The sequence below is a fragment of the Mesocricetus auratus genome, unplaced genomic scaffold (assembly GCF_017639785.1).
Source record: "Mesocricetus auratus isolate SY011 unplaced genomic scaffold, BCM_Maur_2.0 Super-Scaffold_100691, whole genome shotgun sequence".
NCBI lineage: Eukaryota > Metazoa > Chordata > Mammalia > Rodentia > Cricetidae > Mesocricetus > Mesocricetus auratus.
This window is the reverse complement of record NW_024429267.1, coordinates 33862150-33870025: the sequence shown is the minus strand read 5'-3', so window position 1 is coordinate 33870025 and position 7876 is coordinate 33862150.

Genomic DNA, 7876 nt, shown 5'->3' with positions numbered 1-7876 from the left:
CAGTTCCAAGGCTTAGTCCATCGTGGCCAAGAAGTCACGGCAGCAGGAGCTTGGGACAGCTGCTTATATTACGTATAGTCAGGAAACAGAAGGCCGTGCGAGCTTGTGATCAACTGGCTTGCTTCTTTTTGTATAGTCTGGGACCCCAGCCCATGGAATGGTGCCATCCACAGTAGGCAAGTATTGCCATCTCAACTAACCTAATCTAGAGATAATGCTCCACGGGCATGCCAGAGCCTCCTCTCATAGGGGCTTCTAGATCTCATCTAGCTGACAATTTGACAACTGGACAATCAAGACTGACCATCATAAGGGGCCCATACACAATAGCATCGACCTTTTGAACTTCAGAGTATCATGCAACAATAAAAGAAAAACCTAATTTTGGTCAGTTTAGTAATGTCTATTAAAATTAGCCATTCATGTGTGCTTTATACTTTTCCTTTGAGAGATTTACCCTAAAGACATGCTCTCATACTCGAAAGTGGCTAAGTTCAAGGTTTGTAGTCTAGCATCAGTTGTAACAGTGCACATTAAAAGGCAACTCAACACTTGATTGACAAGGATCCAATTAAATTGTGGACTGGCAACACAGAATATCATGTCCATGTTGTCTTAGTTAGAGTTACTATTGTTACGGGGAAACACCATAACCAAAAGCAAGTTGGGGAAAAATGGGTTGATTTGGCTTACATTTCCATTTCATAGTATATCAACGAAGCAAGTCAGGACAGGAACTCAAGCAGGAACCAGGAGGCGGGAGCTGATGCAGAGACCATGGAGGGGTGCTGTTTACTGGCTCATTCCCATGACTTGCTCAGCCTGCTTTCTTATAGATCCCAGGACCACCTGTCCAGGGATAGCGCCACCCACAATGGGTTAATTCCTCCCCTATCAATCACTAATTAAGAAAATGCTTTACAGCTGGATCTATGGCAGCATTTTCTCAATTGAGTTCCCTCCTTTCAGATGACTCTAGCTTGCATCAAGTTGACATAAAACTAGCTAGCACACATGTGAACAAAGGTGCCCTAAGAGATGTTCTGACTGAGATGGACAACGCTTCAAGAGGAAGGCCAGGCAGTAAATGCACATGATATCCTTTTAAAATGGGAGGGAGAAGAATCTGGATTCAGTCACATTTGGTTAAAAAACTTGTGAACACGCAGTTGTCATGGAAAATAACAGAGCTCACCTATAAAACCGGTGTGGGATCTGTGGAGATGAGGGACAAGAACGAGAAGGAAAACTTGGCTGAATATTTGGTATGAGGAACTACGGAACAGGTGCTCCTGCTGGGAGAAACAGCCATTACACATTAACTTTCTCATGGAATGACAGAAGAGATGTTTTTGTGATCTTAACTTCTTTTATAAAGGCTAGACAGGCTTCTTGTCATAGGACATTTTACATGAACACATCTCTTCTTTATTCTGTTTTATAGGGGGCAGGTAATGTGTTCCTGTGATTAAAACCCAAGAAATATTAAAATATGAACAAAGACTTTTTCTTCCCCACTCTTGTCCCTAGCCTATAGGGTTTCCATTGCTGTGAAGAGACACCATTACCACAGCAATTCTTGTAAAGAAGACATTTAATTGGGACTGGCTTGCAGTTCAGAGGTTAGTCCATTATCATCACGGTAGGAAGCATAGTGGCATGCAGGCAGACGTGGTGCTGGAGAGTCACCTGAGAGTTCTACTTCTGCATCCTCAGGCAGCAGAAAAAGGCTGAGAACCACAAGGCCTGGCTGGAGTTTCTGCCACCTCAAAGTCCATCCACAGTGGTATACCTCTTCCAACAAAGTCATGCCTCCTAATAGTGCCACTTGCTATGGGCCTGTGGGGCCATTTTATCCAAACCACCACACCTACCAAGAAGAAGGGCTGGAGAAAGGGGTATTGGATTTGTTGAGTGAAGGGAATGAGAAGGATCCGTCCCTTTAGCTGTGTGGTTCAACTTTGTTTTCAGGAAGCCTGCAAGGGTTGGGGATGTGGCTCAGTAGGGAATATACCTTGCCTGATATCCAATAATCGGTTCATTGCAAATAGGAAATAAGCAATGTTGCTGGGATGGGTAATTAGGGAGCAGATCAAAGGTCAGGTTCTCAGACTATGAATGATGCTAGTCCGGACACATGCTGGTGCCACACCCTTGAAGTGTTGCTAGTCTGATTTGAGATGCAATGAGTATGAACAGACTCACGGGATTATGAGGATTCAGAGAGGAAAAGTTTTTACTGATGATCTTTAATGCTGACTATATGTTGAAATGATAATGTTTGTATATATTGCGTTAAATCAATAAAAGTATTCAAACTGCTTCTTTATTTTATAGGCTGGATTTTACTAAGTTACCTAGACTGGTCTTAAACTCCCAAATGGCTGGAAATATGGGCCTGTTCTATCATGCCTGACTCTGCTTCTAAATTTTTGATGTAGTAGCTCCTAGGATTTTATTTCTATTGGATGGAGTTGGTCTTAAAGTGCAGGGGAAAGGTCCCAGGGACTCAGTCCTGCATGACTGAAGGTCAGGCAGGGGCTGGAGAAGTATTTTGGAAACGATAGCCTCACCCTTTACCTTCGAGTCCCAGGTGGTATCTCTGCTTGCTGGGAAGAGCTTGGTTCTAAAATACAAGGCAGTAAGTAGTCTGAGCCTGCCCAGTGGCTGAAGGAGTGACATTGGAAGGTTTGCTGATGGGATGGTTTGGGAATTACCTGGATTCTCCTTTCCCTCATCCCAGTGTACCTCCCCCTCTTGTCTTAATTGGCTGATAATACCAGAAGTATACCCTTTTACACAGTGCTGTTCCATGGTTAACATGAGCCACTCTCTTAAACATAAAAAAGAAAAAAAGACAAAAAGATATTCAGAGCTGGACAGAGAATGGCTCAGCGATTAAAAGTAGAAACTGCTTATGCAGAAGACCCAAGTTTGGTTGCCAGCACCCACATCCAGTGACTCAAGATTGCCTCTAAGTACAGCTCCAGAGAATCCAACACCCTCTTCTGGCCTCAATGGGCACTGAATTCAATATATACACAAATCCATATACAAGCACACATCTATACACACGACTAAAAATGACAATAAAATCTTTATTTATTTGTTTGTTTGTTTGTTTTTGAGACAGGATTTCTCTGTATTGCTTTGGAGGCTGTCCTAGAACTTGCTCTGTAGACCAGGCTGGCCTGGAACTCACAGAGTTCTGCCTGCCTCTGCCTCCCGCATGCTGGGATTAAAGGTGTGAGCCACCAATGCCAGGGTCAGTAAAATCTTTTTTAAAAAAATGTTGACCCTCTAATGAGATGCCAGGAGATATTGTTCCCCATATAGTGTGTTGTCCAAGATAAAAACAAAACAAAGAAAAAAACCATAAATAATTCGAATATAAACCCTGCAAACAAGTAATAGAAAAATAGGATGGGGGAGGGGAGTTGGAGGAAGATGAATTAGCAGCATCTGAGGGAACTTAAGTTGTATGTACCTTTGGATTCGACACAGTATTTATCCTACAGATCCAGGCAAAGCAAAGCAAAGTGGTCATGTGTAAGGGGGTATTCATTGCAGCATTGCTTTCAGGGAGAACTTTAGTGGAGACCGAGTAAGTTAATCATGAGCATAATTTTAATAGAACTGTGAGACAACATCACTTCATTAAAAGTCAGTGGCAGCCTGCTGACAGTGAGCACCTCCACCGTCAGCTACAGGAAGATCAGAAGAGTTAAGCTGGAAAGGAGACAGCAGTGGGAGAAGGGGCTGAAGCATGGAGGCATTCTGTGGAGAAGAAACCATCATAGGTCTGCTGAGCTAAGGGGCAATAAACACATGCCTTTGCTAATGACATATAAGAAATTAGTGGGTGTTGTCCTCCAAGGTGGGAGGCTGTCATAGACTGAGCAGAGGCGAGGGGTGTCGGTCCCTCGCTGTCTACTGATTTGTACTTTTAAAGTTTGTATAATATAAATATGTTGCCAATAAGACAATCTAATTAAATGTGAATGCTTCTATTTAAGGATGGAATCCCCTTTCTATAACTCCCTCAAGCTTCCTTTGCCTTCAGTTCATGGCGCAGCCTTCCCTCGGGTCTGTGCCTGCTGTTACTTATGAGCAAACCCGAGTTCTTTCCTCCCAGTCTGTGCTGACTAAAAGGTTTGTGCATCTATTGATTGCACAGGGCCTCGTAAACGAAACGAAGGAACAAAAAACTCTTCATCCCACTCCTATGGACTTTTCTTCTTCATCTTTTTTCCCTCCCCCTCCTCCTTTTCTTTTCCTGAATCACTTATATTAAGGCCACTTATCTCTTCTTTTTCTTATCTTCTGATACACTTGAAAAATCTACAGTTTGATTATATAAAATTGAAGGGGGAGGGAGAGTAAACCCAACCCCAAACACCATGTGTGATATGCCCTCTAGTGGTTCAATACTCAAACTGTTCATTCTTTAGCCCCTGGTTTTCTCAAAAAACAAGGACTGTTATTTTGAAAATCTAAGTAAAAACTCTTTCACTAGGTCTCATGGGGGTGTTTCAGCAGATAAGGCAACTGCTACACAAGCCTAGAGAGCCCCAGGACCCACATAAATGTGGAAGGAGAGAGACAACGCCACAAAACTGCCCATTTTGAGCATATATTCCCGACATACAACAATTCTGCATGCATAATATATATACATATAAATATACATACACACATACATATACATGTACATGTAACACACACACACACACACACACACACACACACACACACACACACACACACGTTTTTGGAGCCCGGGTTTCTCTGTGTAGCCCTGGCTGTCCTAGAACTCTTTAGACCAGGCTAGCCTCGAACTCAAGAATCCACCTGTTTCTGCCTCCAGAGTGCAGAGATTAAAGGCTTAAGCCACCACACCAGCTTAAACTAATTTTTAAACTCTATATATTCTTTTCTTAAAAGGTGGGAAACACACAAATATGTATCTCAAGAATATGGCATAACTGTGGAAGAAAATGATTATAATGTCTTTAGTTACCACCCACCTTTCCCAAGCCTAATACTCAGGTCAAATGTAGTTTTCAGTTTAGAGCCAGGTATGTGGCTACCTTCACTCACTTGGGAGTGGAAACCTAAACTAACTACAACCTAATTTGCCCATGAAAGCAACAAGAAAATCAGCATAAAACACACAACTACCAGAGTTGGTGATGAAGAATCCTCATCTTGTGACTGATCTTAGATTGGATTTAGAGAAATTTTTCAAAAGTAGTGCCATTTATGGAGTGTCCTTGAGCCTGGCTTTGATAGATCAGGGCCTCTTTGAGCAAGCTTAAGGAGAACCAGGGTGTGGTTTTCTGAGAGTACTTTTGTCCTGTAGGGCAGGAAGGTCAGCTCAGTCAGGAATGAGTCGTGGTCATCTTTATACAGGTGATCAAGGTTTTTCTGGGAATATTGTACACTGCTGTCAGTGGAAGAGCATCTCATTTCTGTGCCTGCTATCCTTGGATGCTGGCAGAAGCTCACAGATGCTTGACAGGCCACCTCTTCTTGGATTTACTTGGGAAAGTGGCTCTAACAAAGAGTAACTCATAAGTGTGATTTTCGTCTCTGGGTTAGCCCTTCCTCTTTCTCTGCCTTTTGCTTGCTGTGGATGACCGTGTTTGATAGTTTATGGGACAAGTGTACTGGAAAGATCACAACAAATAAAGGAACCATGATCATGCTTTTTCTCCCTGAACCTGAAGTTCATGGCTTTCAGACAACTACACTTCTCAGCTCAGGATAAATCATAGCTGGTCTGGCTGAATTTCTTTGTTATTAATTAACTGATTCAATTATTTATCTCTTTTTCCACTATTCACTTCCTTGTAAGACTTTACCTAATGGAAGTTATTGTATTTATTCTATTTATTCATTTTTGTTTTTCCAAGACAGGGTTTTTCTGTATTGCTTTGGAGGTTGTCCTGGAACTCACTCTGCTGACCAGGCTGGCCTCAAACTCACAGAGATCCACCTGCCTCTGCTTCCCGTGTGTTAGAACTAAAGGCTTGCACCACCAACACCTGACTTTAATGGCAGTTATTGTAATGTATTAAATTTTTGTTTGTTTCTTACTTGTACAATTTATTGTTTTGTGTGCATCTTATGTATTTTTCATTTATTTAGTCTGCTTGTTTGTTTTTTGAGATCTTGAGCCAGCCTAGAATGCCCTCCATAGTCAAGGACAACCTTAACCTCCTGGTCTATCTCTGCCTGGAGAGTGCTGGGAGCATTAGCACCAAGCCTTGTGCTGAGGATTGAACCCAGGCAGGACCTTGTGTATGCTTGGTAAGCACCTACTGACTAAGCTATATCCAGAGCCCTCTTTTAGTTTTGTTTTTAAGGTAGGAAAAAAATTTACAAGGTCAAGAATCAGATATAAAAGAAATTGGGGAAGGAGAATAAATTTTACTCCCATTCCAGGGGGTTGAGCCCAGAGCTATAATGACATCATTTATGAACTCCCATTAACCTTTATTATGAGCAGCAAAGATAGGTGCATCCATTCCCAGAACAATCTGGTCTTACAACCAAATAAATATGCAGTGCTGGCTATCCTGAAATTACTCTGTAGACCAGGCTGGTTTCAAATTTGCAGTGATTCTCTTGCCTCTGTTTCTGGAGTGCTGGGATTATAGGTGTGTGCCTCCACACCCAGCTCTACTACATGATATTCCTTGGTGTGTATTCATTTTCTGACAATCCTCTCACCAAACCACAGCTATCCAATTGTCTCTTAAATCTCTAGTACCAAAACAATACTTTCTCCTTATTAACCCAAAATGGAATATTGTTGAGATGTACACTGCTGGGAAGAGAATTTCTGAGTCGTAAAACTGAAAACACTTAATTTTAAGTGAAGTACAAGATTGGTCTTAGAATGGACGAACCAATGTCTTCTCTATAGCAAAGGTCACAGAAAGATCTATAAATGCTTCATAACAACTCCCATCAAAAGGTCCAATTACAGGCCCGGTTCAGTCTCTAGGGGAGGAAAGAGTGGTACTCATTTCCATCCTCTGTTTCCCTTGCCCTGGATTTAATCTTGTACACTTTTTGAGCAGTAACAGCATTTTCTAACTCTATTGTGTGAGGTCTGCACCAGACCTCAGGAACCATTACAGTTCCTATTGTTGAGCTTGGAGCCCTTCCAAAGTAATGCAGAAGGCCAAGCTAATCACGAGACAGCACAGCAGAAGATGGCTGTCAAACAGAGCCCAGTCCAAATTCCATACCTACAGAACTGTGAGCTAGTAAAATGGTTGTTGTAAGTCAGTAAGTTTGGCGGTGCTTTCCTCTGTAGCCATAGATATGTGATAAACTCCTACCAGAAGAATCGACAGTCCCCATGGCCATGGAGCATTAGCCAGCTTTCTAATTTTTCGCCTCTTATAGGGATAGCCTGTTTAATAGCAATTTCTCCAAAATTGCTAGTGAAGTTGTAGATTTCTTTATATTTTTAGTAGACTTCGGGCCTTTTCCTCTTAAACTGTCTATTTATCCTTTGTCCACCTTTCTTATGCAGTTCTCTTTCCTTCGTGGTCTGCTGGACTGCCCATACATTCTGGGTGTTTCCAGGTTCTTGGCAGTCTTCAAACTGAAGAAGCACACACAAGAGGCTCAGTAACAAAGGGTTTTATTCAAAAGCAAGGCTAACGTGCAGAGTCTATACACTAGAGAGCAGCTGAGAGACTGCTGCAGCTCAAGATTGCTGTCTAATCTCCGCCCAGCGGCTTCCTTTCCTGGTCCAGGAGGATTTGCTCGCTAAGAACAAAGTTGGGTGATTTTCTGTTTTTATTGACAGGCTTAGATTATGTAAACACTTCCCATATCCTTTCCCACAATGCATCTG